Source organism: Festucalex cinctus, chromosome 11, assembly GCF_051991245.1.
Source record: "Festucalex cinctus isolate MCC-2025b chromosome 11, RoL_Fcin_1.0, whole genome shotgun sequence".
Taxonomy (NCBI): Eukaryota; Metazoa; Chordata; class Actinopteri; order Syngnathiformes; family Syngnathidae; genus Festucalex; species Festucalex cinctus.
In genome coordinates this window covers 23,907,050-23,922,278 of record NC_135421.1, presented here as the reverse complement: position 1 = coordinate 23,922,278, position 15,229 = coordinate 23,907,050, and the positions used below count along the sequence as shown (strand labels likewise).

General features: G+C 37.9%; 1 protein-coding gene across 2 annotated transcripts in view; it reads right to left on the bottom strand.

Moving 5' to 3' along the window:
- Positions 1–15,229, bottom strand: part of htr1fa (5-hydroxytryptamine (serotonin) receptor 1Fa) — a 45,810-nt gene that overhangs the window by 10,332 nt on the left and 20,249 nt on the right. The gene's annotated exons all lie outside the window — the stretch shown is intronic.

The window sequence follows — 15,229 nt, the reverse complement described above, 5'->3', positions numbered from 1 at the left end:
ATTCATGCATACACATGTTCCCTTTTGAGTACCAACTGGAAGTAATTATCGTTTATGGTATGCTACATTTGCATTAGCTGTAATGCTGGAAAAGTTGCCAAAAAAACTTCAATATAATATATAGCATACGTTTAATTACAAAACACAGTACATTTACACAATACAATTCTAATTATTAGCCCATAAAACTGAAGTTTGCTTCGCTCCTGTCTCGCCTCATTTGACGGATATCCACTCGGGTTACCTAATGAGGTGCAGAGTGTACATAAACTACATAAAGGCAATGAAGCAAATGATTTTAAGCGACGTGTTGTAAATATAAAGAAGAATATTGCTCATCTGCACGCCTGTTCAGCTGCAACTGGTGAAAATCATTGTGATGTGATTGATGGCTTGGCCAATCAAGGTGTTCCGCTTAATGACAGTCTCGACAATAATTAATTACATTTTGTAATTCCAACACCAGAGTAGAGCTGGACTGACAGATTGCCGTTATTGAACAGCTAGCCTGTCTAATGGAAGTTTTTATCTTTATATCTCCAGGCTACGACACAAAACACATTACAATATAAGGCTCCACTCTTTTGAGTTTAGGAATGCAATAACTTTTTGATTTTTGTGTACTTTGGTGGTGATTTTTCACTGTAAACTAGAGTTATAAACTTTTTTTGGGGTGTAGTTGCTGAACCCACCAAGAATCCAAGACATATGCCAATACAGAGGCGTATAAATAAATGATGCCAGACAAAAATGAAATAACGTGACTGGACTCAACATGACTGACTGTCAAATATTTTGCTATTTTTCTTGTTCTTTTTTTTTCTTACCACTACCAAAAATTGTTTATTCACCCAAAATGGTTGAATTGACTTAACCAGGCTGAAATGAAAAAATTTAAAAAAAAATTTGCAATCCACTTTGGGTTGTGGCAGTGGAAAAAGAAGAAGAAAAAAAATAAACACATCAAACAGCACATCTTCTGACAGCTTGATGACACATGCCAAGTCTACCCAGCACAACCAGCGGTAAATATATTTTTTCTCTTTTTAAATAAAATAAAATAAAATAATGAGACATCCCCAGACCAAAACCCTACTAAACGCCTACCCCTAATGCTGCCCCCCACTCCCAAATCAGTACCGTATTTTCACGACTATAAGGCGCACCTAAAAGCCTTCAATTTTTTCAAAAGCTGACCATGCGCCTTATAATCCGGTGCGCCTTATATATGGATCAATATTGAGCCGCAATAGGTCTCGCTGTCAAGACGCTATCGGTGTCCCTGCACGATCGTTGACGCGCATGCGCAGAAGATCCCGCCATCTTAATCGCTAGCTAATACTAATACTTTACCTCTTAGAAAATAATATAACAGCTGTTTATTCATTTTGGGAGTGAATGGAGTTGTCAGAAAGCTGGTTTGTAATCTATTAATAAAGTTTGACTGACTTATCTGACTGTTTTGTTGACATTCCCTTTAGCGCAGCACCATCTAATGGATGCAAAACGTAACCCCAGGCTCTCCTGTAGCGCCTTATATATGGAAAAGTTTTGAAATATGTCATTCATTGAAGGTGCGCCTTATAATGCGGTGCGCCTTATATATGTAAAAAGTTTTGAAATATGTCATTCGTTGAAGGTGCTCCTTGTAATGCCTTATAGTCGTGAAAATACGGTATATTAAATAAAGGCGAAGGAAGCAAGAGGAAAAGGAAGAAAAAGAGAGAGAAAAATAGGATCAGACATTAATAAACATAAAGAAAATAACATACCATTTTTTTTAAAGAAATTAAAATAATGTAATAAGATAATAAGATGATAATGGGAGTAAAAATAACCAACAATTAAATATTTATAATAATAATAAGAGCATTAAGCGAGAAAAAAAAAGAAAAAAGAAAAGAGGATGGCCAGTGGTAAATATTGAATTAATTTGTTTCCACGCTGCTGCTGCCCAATGTTTACTTTGTTGACCAGCATGTAGAACCCTTATTTATGTTATTTTTGCAAATCCGACAATTTAGAGTCTTCCTAATGGTCGCTCACTGGTTCACTCGTCTGACTTCCTTTCTGGCAGCGTGGGTTCAGTTCACACTGTGATGAATGTGAGTGTGAGTGGTTGCCTGTCTCTATAAGAGCCCTGTGATTGACTGGCAACCAGTCTAGGATGTAGTCTGCCTCCAGCGACCCTGAAAAGAGGTGTAGAAAATGGATGAATAGACGCATGCTTTTGCAATGTGGCAGGAACTCCGAGTATCCCAGGGAACGTGCAAACTCCACACAGAACCTATCAAATGTGATTGAAAGGCATGTGGAAAGCAGGCAAGACCTAAAATGTACTAGATAAACCCTAAAAAAAAAAAAAAACTGAGATGCTAAAACATTTGTGAACAGTACTTTAAGAGTTGATATGATGATGATGATGATGATGATGATGATGATTCAGGGGTCTAATGGCTTGCTTGTTTGTCAGTCAAGTGGTCCTTGACTTCACACTCCTGAAGCGCTTCCCCGAGGGAAGCAGCGTGAAGATGATGTGCTGTGGGTGTGTATTGTCAAGAGCAAAACACACGTCAGCCACTTGTGGTCATTGGACCCGATTTCATCCACCTCGATATCACAACTATTATGTTATAAACCATCAATATTAAAAAAAAAAGAACAAAAAAAAACAAAAAACAGTTCATTCAATTTTTATCTACTAACATAAAACATGAAATTAGAGGTGTCAAAATTAGTGCGTTAATTTTCAGTTAATTTAATGTTCCTTTAACACCACTAATTTTTTTTTTTAACGCGCGATTAATAACCGTCCCTGACTTGGAAAGCCTGTAATGGGTGAATTCCAGTCCACATGTCCATGTAAAAAAATTTCAGTATTAAATGTAATAATAATGCATATATTTGTGGAGACTGGGCTCAAGTTGTATTTTACAATTTTAAAAATGTGCACAATTTCACAAGTGACTTCATGTTCAAGATTAGATAGCTCTTAATATGAAAAGAAAAATGTACTGAGCTGTCGTCTTACAAATATAATTATGCCATCTAGTGGCAGAAAATTGACCTCAACACAAATCAGTATCACACATTTATTTAATTTTTATGAATAATTGTGAAATTTCGGTCTGACTAAAAGACGCTGCCGTATTTCTATTAGTTTCACCTTTTTCCCACTTTTATGTTTACAAGAGTATGAAAACAGAAAATTTATTTTTATTGTACATATACATTTTAGAACAAATGTAACATTTGCGATTAATCTTGAGTTAACTATTGAAGTCATCTGATTAATTACGATTAAAAATTTTAATCGCCTGACACCCCTACATGAAATACATCATAATCACTCCAGATGCTAAAGTTTTGCTAGGTTGGCTGTACTGCTCTGACCAACCAATCAGAGGATGAAAAAAAATGCTGATGTTCTTGTGGCCAAGCTAACTGGCCCTGTGAGTATGAATTTGACATGTGATTGGTTGAAGAAACTGTCCAATTGCTAACAGAGTTTAATTTAATCGACCAGCATTATAGATTCTGACGGCTCCGGGCAGTTTAGATTGGTATGGCAGCTTGGAGAGGCTGAAAATTGATTGGGCATGTACGTGTACGAGAACCAGTGCAGCCGAGCGAAAGGCGGCGAAATAAAGATAATAAACCGTTTGGAATAAATGAATACAATTCAATGGGAAAAAATGTGGCAATTTCGGTTGTAAATGTTAGATTGGTGCTACTGAAGGTCCATAATAAGCAATGGTAATAAAAGTGCAGTTTAAGTTACAACATGTCTGCATTGTTAGTCCAAAAACCCCCCACCAATCATAACACACAAAAAGGCATTGTTAAATTCATGCCTCACAAATGTGTTTTCTGTACTGATCGTTAAAGTAATGATTCGAGAAGAAAAAAGTCCCCGGTCCAGCCATTTTATTTTATTTTTTGTAATTGAAGGTCACAGCTGATCGAACTCCTGAAAAATGCAAATACAGCACTTGTGTTTTTCCACCAATTTTCCGTTAAGCATGAAACAAAACAACCCTGCTTTGGGGTTGCCACAATAAAAGACCACTGTAAAAATGGAAATTTTATCTTTATTGGACACTTATTGAAAGCTTCACAGTGGGAGTATTTAAGAAGAGACATGTACTTTGTCCTAATCTGGTACTGCGATTAGCTTCACACAGAGCGTCATTTCCTTTGAGTGATCAAGTTCTTCATTGCGGTTCCATTTATTATTGATCTGCTTCTCTTCAGTGGCGCTGCCAAGTTTTTGGACACTGCTGTTTAAGCACTATATGACTCATGACTGTGATTACCTTCATCCGAATAATAGTCAAGACATGTGCAGTTTCAACATAATATGACACCTTTTCTTAGTTAACAGTAATGATCGACCACAAATTACGAATTGTTTATTTAATCAGTTTTGCAGCTGTGCGCCTAAATAGTGCAAACAGTGTAATATGAGCATCAACGCTAGTCACTTTGGCGGTCTGTGTGATTTTCATGAGGCAGTTTTCTATCAAACAAACCGGTCTAACTTGTATTGTAGCATTTGAACGCTATAGCTAGCCAGCTAGCTAGCGGCTTGTGATTTGAGAAAGGAATTAATGGGGGATTTGTGTGACATTTTCATCAACGTCTCTACTCTGGGCCATCTAGCCCTTCACATATTTATCAGAAAACACTAAAGCAACATTTTTTTTTTATAATCCAGATATATAGCTAGCTAGTCTGCACTCCAACATGCCCATCAACCACTCAAGTGGTTATTTTTCACCTTCAGGCTGCTTTGTCAAAAGGAGATGGAATGCATTGATTAGGATAACTTTTTTCATTTCAGACACAAGGAATTGAAAATGACCTTTCCTGTTCAGTTTGTGGTATGTTTTTTGGCACCCAGCTGCTGAAGCTGATAAAATCATTTGATGTAGCCCACGCAGTGATGTTAGATAAGGACTGACAGTCGATGTAAGCCAAGTTAATGGGTTAAAACAACCACTGAGGTGGAGTGATATGTAAAGTTAAAAGTCTGGGCACTGTTGTGTAACATCACTCATGGAACGACTCTTATCCAAAGAAATTGCTTGGTCGGAACTAGCTGTTGTATAATTGCCAATTCAACACTGTTGAAGTGATACAAACAGCACCAGATTTTATGTGATATGAATAGAAGAATGGTTTTGTTGCACGCCGGCTTTTTAGACGATACGTTCACACTTCACCTGTCTTGGATTTTAAACAAACACTCTTTCAACTTTAAGGTGCTAGATTCAATGGACAGTCAAATGTCACAATATATATGTATGTATGTATATATATAATATATATATATATATATATATATATAATATATATATATATATATACATATATATATATATATATATATATATATATATATATATATATATATATACATATATATATATATATATATATATATATATATATATATATATATATATATATATATATATATACATATACATATATATATATATATATATATATATATATATATATATATATATATATTGGCATTCAACAAATAACTGCAAAGAGTATTAGCAACTATGGCTCTCCTTTCCCAATCACTTTAAAAAACGGATATAGTGAGGATGCAAATGGTGAACCGCGATTTAGTGGGGGTAACACTCTCTTGCAAGGTCATTTAAGCAAATTACAAGTACTCACAAATGGAGATTTTACACTTTCAAAGCCGCGATTTTAATCTAGTTTCAGAGACTGCATTGCTAAATAATGAAAATGAAACTTCAGAGTAAGGGACAAATCGTCTAACCAATTGTATTTTTTTTTTTTTTAAGAATACTTCATAGATCACACACACAATGTGTTTTCTAAATGAAAAGCATCACATTAGTTGTAAAACAGCCAAACAGCCAAGTGTTCATCGCACAAATTCAAAAAGTTATATTCCAAGCACACAAAACACTTCAGAGAATGTCTTTTTTTTTTCAACATAGACAACTTAACACGGTGTCAAATTTGAAGATCTGGATGAATTCAGGGAAATTACTCATGTGTAAATATGTCATTTTAGAATGTTTAAATTCATTCGGGACTCTTTAACCAACGCTCCACTGAGCACTCTCTTTTTTTCTGTCACTAGCTTTTTAAATGTCGAGAAAAAGAAACAGCACGTCTGGCTTAGCACTGACAAGGAGGAGGAGGAAACACACGCAAACTTGGTGCTGCCTTCCAAATAGCTCCGGGATGGTTTGGGATGTAGTGGTACATTTGTGGCGGTGTTTGACAACATTTTGTGACCTCTAATTTGCTCTACTCTGTGATCTGAAGCAAAAGACTGGTATGCGGCTCCCGGGAAATGACTATGCCCACATGCTTGGACACGAGCTAAGAAAAGAACATTGATTTTGAATGGGGAATAGTTGTGTGGTGGTGTATGACTGCTAAGCCATCATCGAGAGATTTTAAAAGTAGCACGCGATTTAAGACATTCATACTCGATAGCTGCAAGGGTTACACATGTTAAACAACATTAAAAGTGTTATCATATGCTTACAGCAGGTAGAAGGCACACAAATAACATCTCCCCTTCCAGTTCCCTTTGTTTAGCTCACGACCGGCTTCGCCTATAAACAGAGCCTGCCCATTGCTGATAATGCGATGCGCTGAAAACTATCCAAACAAATGAAAGTCAGTGGCAGGCTGATTACAATGTTAAAATTGTAGATTTGGAGGTCTTTTAAAATTAGGTTCAATTTGACTTTAGATTATGTAGTGGAACCCTTACAATCCATGCTGGTGAACCTCCTTAGTCATACACTCTGAAAACAGTTGGGTCAAAATTAGGGATGGAACGATAAGGGAAATATCGTGATATTAAAACTGCCACAATATCGTCGCCGTCATGTTCACAATATTTAAAAGGAACGCATCTGTTAAAAAAGTCAGGTTGATTTCCATTTGTGTAGTTCTAGCACCCTCTAGTGGCTACTTTATTAGTGCCACTTAATTTAATTTTCATTAGGGATGTTTTGGCTTTCTATGTTTAAAATCTATGCTAATTGTCAGATGAAGGGGAAACTAATTTGTTTGTGAAGCGATAAATGTGTGCTTGCATTAGCAAGCAAATGCCTAAATATTGTTAATAGAGATTTTAGGTGGTTTATATGCATTGCTCTCATGTACAAAAGCACAATATTGTGCTTTTTTTTTTGAGTATGAGCGCTTTTTTTTTTTTTTACAATATTTTGATCTTTTTTAAATATCGCCAACCACCCCACAATATCATGATAATTATCGTATCGTGATCTTCATATCGTGATAATATCGTATCATGATGTTTGGATATCGTTACATCCCTAGTCAAAATAAACCCAACTAGTAAAAAATGGACCAATCCTCTACTTGGGTCATTTTGACCCAATTTTGGAAAAAAAAGAGAGAAAACACAACTAAATTAAAACCAATCAGTAGCCTAAGAGCTGACAACGATTAGAGCTTTAAAAGAATTATCTGACATCCAATACTTAATGTCTAAAATAAAATTAAAAGGACATCAAGTGATCCTGGGTCATCAGGAAAGACGGAAATTTAGAGCTGAGTATCATCAGCATAACTATGAAACTATAATTCCACGTCTCCTGATTATGTTGCTTAATGGCAGCATGTACAAACTAAAAAGTGACGGGCCTAAAATTGAACCCAGAGGAACACCATCTGTTTCACAAAATTTTGTGTCCTACGGTGTCAAATGCTGCGCTTAGATCCAGCAAGACGAGGACAGGGAGCAAATTTTGTGTTTTTGTTATATTCATTATCTCACTGGACGGCTTCTCAATATTCCGTTCGGCTATTTTCCACACACGCACACACACGCACCGAGTGCTGTTGAACTGCTGGCCCAGAACGCATTTTAAGGTGCCAACCGTAATTGGTTGGGGTTCTGCATCTTGCTCAAGGACACCTCCACTTCATCTCTGAGAAATATGTCACTGATTTATGCAGAGTTGCAATAAGGGTGGGGGTGGGGGGGGGGGGGGGGGGGGGGGGGCTGTCTCTATTTCCTGATTCTCTTTCCTAAGCTCAAAAAATTAAAAAAAGCATGTATTTTCTTTCTAAAAGGTAGAAAGAGCTACTTAATGGTTCAGAGTATTAAGTCCAGCAGAAACGAACCGGCTGCTAGTAAAGGACTTCAAAGCTGTAATTTTGCCACGTTACCACCATTCATCATGCGAATTTAACCAGCATATTCTTTTAATCACTTGTTGAAGCTAGCAAGCTGAAACCTTTAAAAAAAAAAAAAAAAAAAAAAAGCAATTCCTTCCTTGCGCCAATGCCTTTTGAACAGTTTGCCTCGGATTATGTAAACGTTTCTGAATGCATTTGCACTGAAACTGGTTGAAGGGCACAGCATGTAAGCACACAGCGAAGAGCTCGGCATATTTTTATTTTTATTTTTTACAGTTTCAGATAAAGCTATCCATTCATTTTCTGGTGCTTATCCTGTTGAAGGTCACGGCAAGATGGTTTTGTGGCAAAATGCAGACTGCATCCAGGAATGGGTTCCAGTCAACTGCAGGACTGTTATAGAATTTTCCCCACAAATGCCAACTCTGGATGGATTTTCATTGCAGGTCTGACCTGATGCTTTCACTTTCGATTATATTTGCCACAGGTGTTTTTTTTGTAGCTGTGCAAGTGTGCATATGTACTGTATTGGCGACATCCATACAGTATATCCGATTTGTCCAGTTACACTGCATAACACATAAATACACACCACAAATGAATGGACCACATGAAATTTGTTCAGAAATATTAAGCAATAAGCTCCCTTTCACAAAATCAGAATCAAATCTTCATAACGAGACCCCTAATTGTTGAGCTGTTTATGGCTTCTCCCACCTGAAGTTTACTGTCAATCTAAACATAAAATAATTAAACATCCTGTACTAACTTAGTCTGTCTCTCTCTGTCGAAAGTCTGATAGCTTAATGCTAACAACACCCAATGGAAATGCCATAAAAAAAAACACACCAGTAGCACCAGTGATCATGTGTTATAACCCTTTAAGCAACAGATATTTGGATACAACACAACGACTAAAATAAATGCTAGACTCTGTCAATATTTCCGATTGAAAACCACTACGGAATGTGTGGGCAATCATAGAGTTCAGCACTGATGTGAAATGAAAGGATAGCCAAGTTTAAATGTGGCATACTTTGATCAATTAAAATCAAAATGATTTTAAAAAATTGTTTCTTTTAAGAGGTCCATGTCTCAAGTTGGGAGGGCAAGGGTCCATATGGTCTATTGATGAATCCAAGTAACCACAGAAAAGTTTCACATAATTTGTATTTACATTCTAATTTACATTCACACGGCAAACAAAACAGCAGGTGGTCTCCCGGTGGGGAGATTCAACATTCCCTTCAAACATTAGCAATGAGATAAACAGTAATTTCCTGCACATTCTTGCTATTCAATGGCTGCTAACAGGAAGAAGTTTTTGAGATTGCTTTTGTAAACTATGCAGACTGGTTTCATCATGGCGCACAACATTAATTGACAAACATGTTTAGCTTTATGTAAAAGCTGGCCACCTGTTGTCTCTTAGTATAGCGCACCCCAGAACTAGCTGCTCATTACAATTTTTACATTACTTTTGGCCACCTCGTGCTGTGTCGCAAGTTTAGTCCACAACACGATCATGATAATGCCTTCCAATTATCCACACATCACTGAGGAAGCTCGTCGGCTTCCTTAGATTCACCAGCAGGCAGGAAGTACACATGTCATGTAGGACCGAACTTCCTTTGAAAGTGTCTGCATTATTTGACAATGAATGAGGCCCGCTGTGCTTTTGCTTAACAAGTCAGCGGTCTATCAATTAGAAGTTTAAAGGATGAGGTGAAGCATGCTGCGAGTAGTTAAGTCACTGCATACGAACACAAATACTCTGTAAATTTTACGGCCTGCTTCTACAAGCCACCTACACGAAGTTAACAGCTTTGAAAGTAGCTACAGTGAGTCGTTAAGGTCACTGAAAATCCTCGTGTGATGAGTAATGGACAAGTGTTGTACAGCGAAATGCATTTTTCCAACACTTATCCACGTTTGAGTCAAAGCTCAGGCGCTAAAATCAGGTACGGGCATACATAAATGTCTGTTTATTATTCAGTTAAAAATGTTTGGATTATTTGGAGTAGCTTCCGGGGGGGCCTCTGACACATACAAGGTCAATGAGGATGCTAACAACGCAAGCTGCATAAAATAAGGCTTTTGATTGCATATTGATCTGAAGCGCCTAAGAAAAGAGCTAGAACACGTAAGCTTGGCTCTCTCTCAGGTCCAAAAATCAATGAAACTGTAAAATCTCTACTGGGTGTATGTACAAAAAGTTATACAGACACTCCAAAATGTTGTACACATCTTTCCAGGAGTTATTATGGTCGCTTGACAACAAATGTTGGCGACAAGAACCGGGTACTAATTAGAACCGGTTCCCTCACTGCAACACTCCACTATACATGCAGTGCATTGGGTCGCACTCCCACACGTAGTATGTCAGTAAGCGCTTTACGGTTACACTTGTCTGCTGTGGTGTGCAACCCGCAGAATTATCGCATCACTTGGTAGGACTCGCAACACCTCTAATAGGACTTTTACAGCTTCAGTTCCAAGTGATGTACTCTGACTGATGTGTCAGGATCTCCCAGTCTTAGCTGACGCTAGCATTTTCACATTTTCAGCGTCTCAAAGCCATGTAGAAAACACAGAAAGTTACTGCGAATGTGCTTCTCCTGGTGGTGAATTAACTTCTTCACTGTTTTTAAATATTAAAAAAAAAAAAAAAAAAGACGTGTCTTCTTATAGTATGTGGTGAAATCAATAACACACATAACTATATACCATATTTTCCGCACTATAAGGCGCACCTAAAAGCCTTCAATTTTTTCAAAAGCTGACCATGCGCCTTATAATCCGGTGCGCCTTATATATGGATCAATATTGAGCCGCAACAGGTCTCGCTGTCAAGACGCTATCGGTGACCCTGCATGATCGGTGACGCGCATGCGCAGAAGATCCTCCAATCTTGGATCGCTAGCTCATACTAATACTTTACCTCAGAGAAAATAATAAAACAGCTGTTTATTCATTTTGGGAGTGAATGGAGTTGTCAGAAAGCTGGTTTGTAATCTATTAATAAAGTTTGACTGACCTATCTGATTGTTTTGTTGACGTTCCTTTTAGCGCAGCACCATCTAATGGATGCATAATGTAACCACAGCCTCAACTGGCGCCTTATATATGGAACAAGTTTTAAAATATGTCATTCATTAAAGGTGCACCTAATAATGCCTTATAGTGCGGAAAATACGGTATACTCGCTGACAATCACGATTGTACTCCCCTAAACCAGATATTTGATGTAGTACCAACAGTGACCTGTGAGAGGCATCATGAAGCCACAGGGAATCTAGTTAAGAAAATACGAAGAAGAAAAAGCAGTAGTAGATTGAACGTGTTTCTGCCGGTTTGAAGCAAACATTTTGCCGGTGTTTGCGAATGAATTTTTCGTGGCGTCGTGTTGCTGATAGCTAATTGCCGTTGAGAAAGTATAATTACGGTCTGCAACACAACCAGCTTCCAATACCGGACAGCAGGCGAATGTAATTCTCCCGCAGACCCTGATGCGATATTTCGAGTTTGGTCTGGAGCTAGCATTATTTGGCTATCGCTCCGTTTTGCCTCTCAATCACAAAATCATTGGCTTGATTGAAATTAACACAAACAAGTATAAATTAATATTTAACAGATTTAACGCTTCAACTTTGATTACAAGAGAAGAAATATGCTCAAATTTAGCCTGATTGTCAGACGTGTGAGACAAAGCAAAGAGAGAATGAAGTGAAGACGACAGACAATTTCAACATGATGGCTTTTAATCTGCACTGTAAGGGTGCATTGAGCTGTGAGGCAACACCTTATGCTCAAGTGTTCATTGTTAAACTGTAATTTAAGCAGATATTGAATCTGCTACCGCAGACGGTCTTAAATGAAATGAAATCAAACCAGCGATACGTGGCTCCGCTGGCTCCTCCAATCACTGTCACTCCTTCACAACAAAGTGGCATCACATGACAGCTTGTCTTTATCAGAATCAAGTAAGATTTTAGAAGCACACATATATAAAATTTTTTTTTATAATTTTGCATCCTCTTTACTTTAAATTTACTTTAACGTATAAATTTGGAATTTATATCGGTTTGTTGCGTCTATAACTTCTCTGGCCATAAAAACTCTTCCGTGTTGCACTCATGATATTTTGCTGAAAGCTTTTGTGACTGCAAGGCTGTCACATTTATATCTACTGCAACTGCTAATATTGTTTTATACACTTGTTTAAACACCCGTTTCAAAAGATCTTTTAAGATCCATGCTGTGTTTGTGTAGGTAAATAAAGTCCGTTATTGAGTTCACATTCGTTTGGGGAGTTGATCGTTGGGATATAAGCTTGTAAACGCCCCAAAAGTCTTCTCGAAAATGGCCACTAATGTCGTCTCTTCATAACAAGTCCACATTAACAGTCGTCTTTCAGTACGTGGACTCTAATGAACCCCGAAGGGAAATTAGCTGCTTGCCAGAACACAAGGAACAAGAACAAGAAAATAATATAAACATAAATAAAAGATGAAGCGAAATTGCTGGCTTTTAGCAGTGAAGGTAAAGTAGTGAACACAAGGTCTGAGGCATTGTGCTTACTGACGAAGTACTTTGAAGTGGATAGATATTGGCACCTGAAGAAGAAAATTCTTAGAATTGATTTACTTGCAGATATAAATGAGCGTCAGTATAGTTGCTACCTGGAAGAGCACACTTGGAAGGGACGAGTCAAAACATAAAGCGACGACTACGGAAAAGACAGATTGACATTTTTTGGTACTAAATCAAGAGTCACTGATGGCGGGGTGGTTCGCTCGTCTGGCTTCCTTTCAGGCAGCTTGGATTCAGTTCCCACTCAGTGGCGGTGTTAATATGAGTGTGAATGCTTGTCTGTCTCTATATGTTCCCGGTGATTGACTGGCAAGCAGTCCAGTCACAGCCGGGATAGGTTCCAGGGTCCAGCTCCCCGTGACCGTAATAAGTACAAGTGGTATACAAAATGGATGGATGGTACTAAAATCCGACTAATTACTGCCGTTGTCAGGACCAGATGTGATCGATCGGCAACTTGCCTCGGCGTCCTGCGCGCCTTCCGATGACGTCACATTTCGGCACATCCAATCGAACGGATCTTTTTGTCTGGTCACCTCGATAGTTGTCTCCAAATAAAATACAGAGAGTCATATTTTATGATAGTTTTAAATGTACATTTAAAGTTTCTGATTGAAAAAGAAGGTTGATGGATCACGGGAGTTTGTACTCAGATTGCTACGTCGCGTCCACTTATGGCTCGACATTTCCTGTCTGCTGTCAGTACCAGATATGATCGAGCTGCAAGATTTAATGTATGCTGAAAGAATAATACATGCCCTTCCTCCTTCCTCTCTTTAGTTTTTCCTCTGGTCTCTTGAGATCTCCTTAACTCATTCGCTCCCAGCCATTTTCACGGCTGTTTTACTAGATTTTGACTGATTTTGCAAGGCCCACAGAATATTGTGTTCTATTGCCATAAAAACACGGAACCTACCTGAAGAAAGATTAAAGTCTCTTCTTTGATCAGGAAAAAAAAAGTATGTTTCTATCGGTTTCCGTTTTGCAGCAATTAGCATTATAAGAGAGCTAAGTTTCATCAGTTGTCACAAGTCTATTTAAAATGTAAGTAATTTAGCTTTTTTTCCTACATGGCCCTGGTTGATCTCCTTTGCTCTGCTGCCACCTGCTGGCCGTTTGTATAATAACTACCATTTCTGCAACCGTTCCTTGCATTTGAGAGGCTGCATTAAAGCCTTCTGCATGCTTTAGCATGAAAAACAAACAAACAAAAAAAACCCGTATAAATCCGTCTTTGGGACACTTAAAACATAAAAAAGACGTATTTACACGTTATTGGGAGCAAATGAGTTCATTTGTTGGAATTTAGAGGTTTCTGGGGTTGGCGTAACACTCTGATTTTGTAACCATTTGGATGGCAGGAAGTGTTTAGTTGGTGCTGGATTTTACTTTGATTTATCTTTCTTTTCTTTGACCTTTCCTCTGGTCTCCTGACCTTCTGAACTTCACGACTCTGGCGAGACTCTGAAGTATCCGGTTAAAGTGAAGGGTAATGGGATTTTTATTAAGTTTTAGGTGAATTAATCAAATCAAAGTCTTTGTCTTATACTAATGAAAAAATATTTGTTATGCATTAAACAGCTGCTATTCGCGAGTGACAGCAACCAATCCACGTCTGGAGTAAAAGATGTTATAGATGCCACAAGATGTTGCCAAAGGACTAAACTTGTCTCAATGAAAATCCTCAACTTGCTTCAACATAGTTTCATGGCACAGTTAATACTGCTATCGCTTTAGTCTGAGCACAAAAAAAAGCAAATGGCGAGTTTATCAGTGAATAATGAAGGATACGTTAATAAAAAATATATACAGTAGGCTACATATAATTTTTTTTAAAATTATTTTTAAATTGTTTTTGTTACTATATTTCCAGGAGCGTCATAAATAACAACAAAGCTATTAGGTGAACCATATATCAGTTTTATGGTTCTCTCGAGAAGCAAACTTGGCAAAATATATATATGGTGAGTTACTCTATGCTTGCCAACCCAAATGTTTACATTACAATATGACTGTCACTCTCAAGGTCCCCTCCAAGTCACTCAACTTTGATTCCTGATTGCCATCATCACATTATCCAGCAGAGGAATCTTGCGTAGATAAACTGCAACACCCACTTTCCCCTCACGTTAAACCCCCCACCAGCCCTTCTTCTCATAATAGCCCACTCACCAATCTCCAGTCAGTCATCACATTGTGTGGAATGGAGCTCTAACTGGACATAGGAGCTGTTTCACTGATGGACATCTCAGGCACGCATGCAACCAGCACCGCAGCTTTTATCATTACCAGCATTAACAAAGCATCTCCTTTTTCTTTCTTTTTGTGCTCTTATGGGTGGGCTGCTTTGGAAAACATGTGGGCGAAAGTGACAATCGTGCTTCATCATCAGTGGGAAAATTACTTTTCTTTATGTAATCCAAACCGCCTTCAGGCTGCAATGGCACTCATTGTAAGA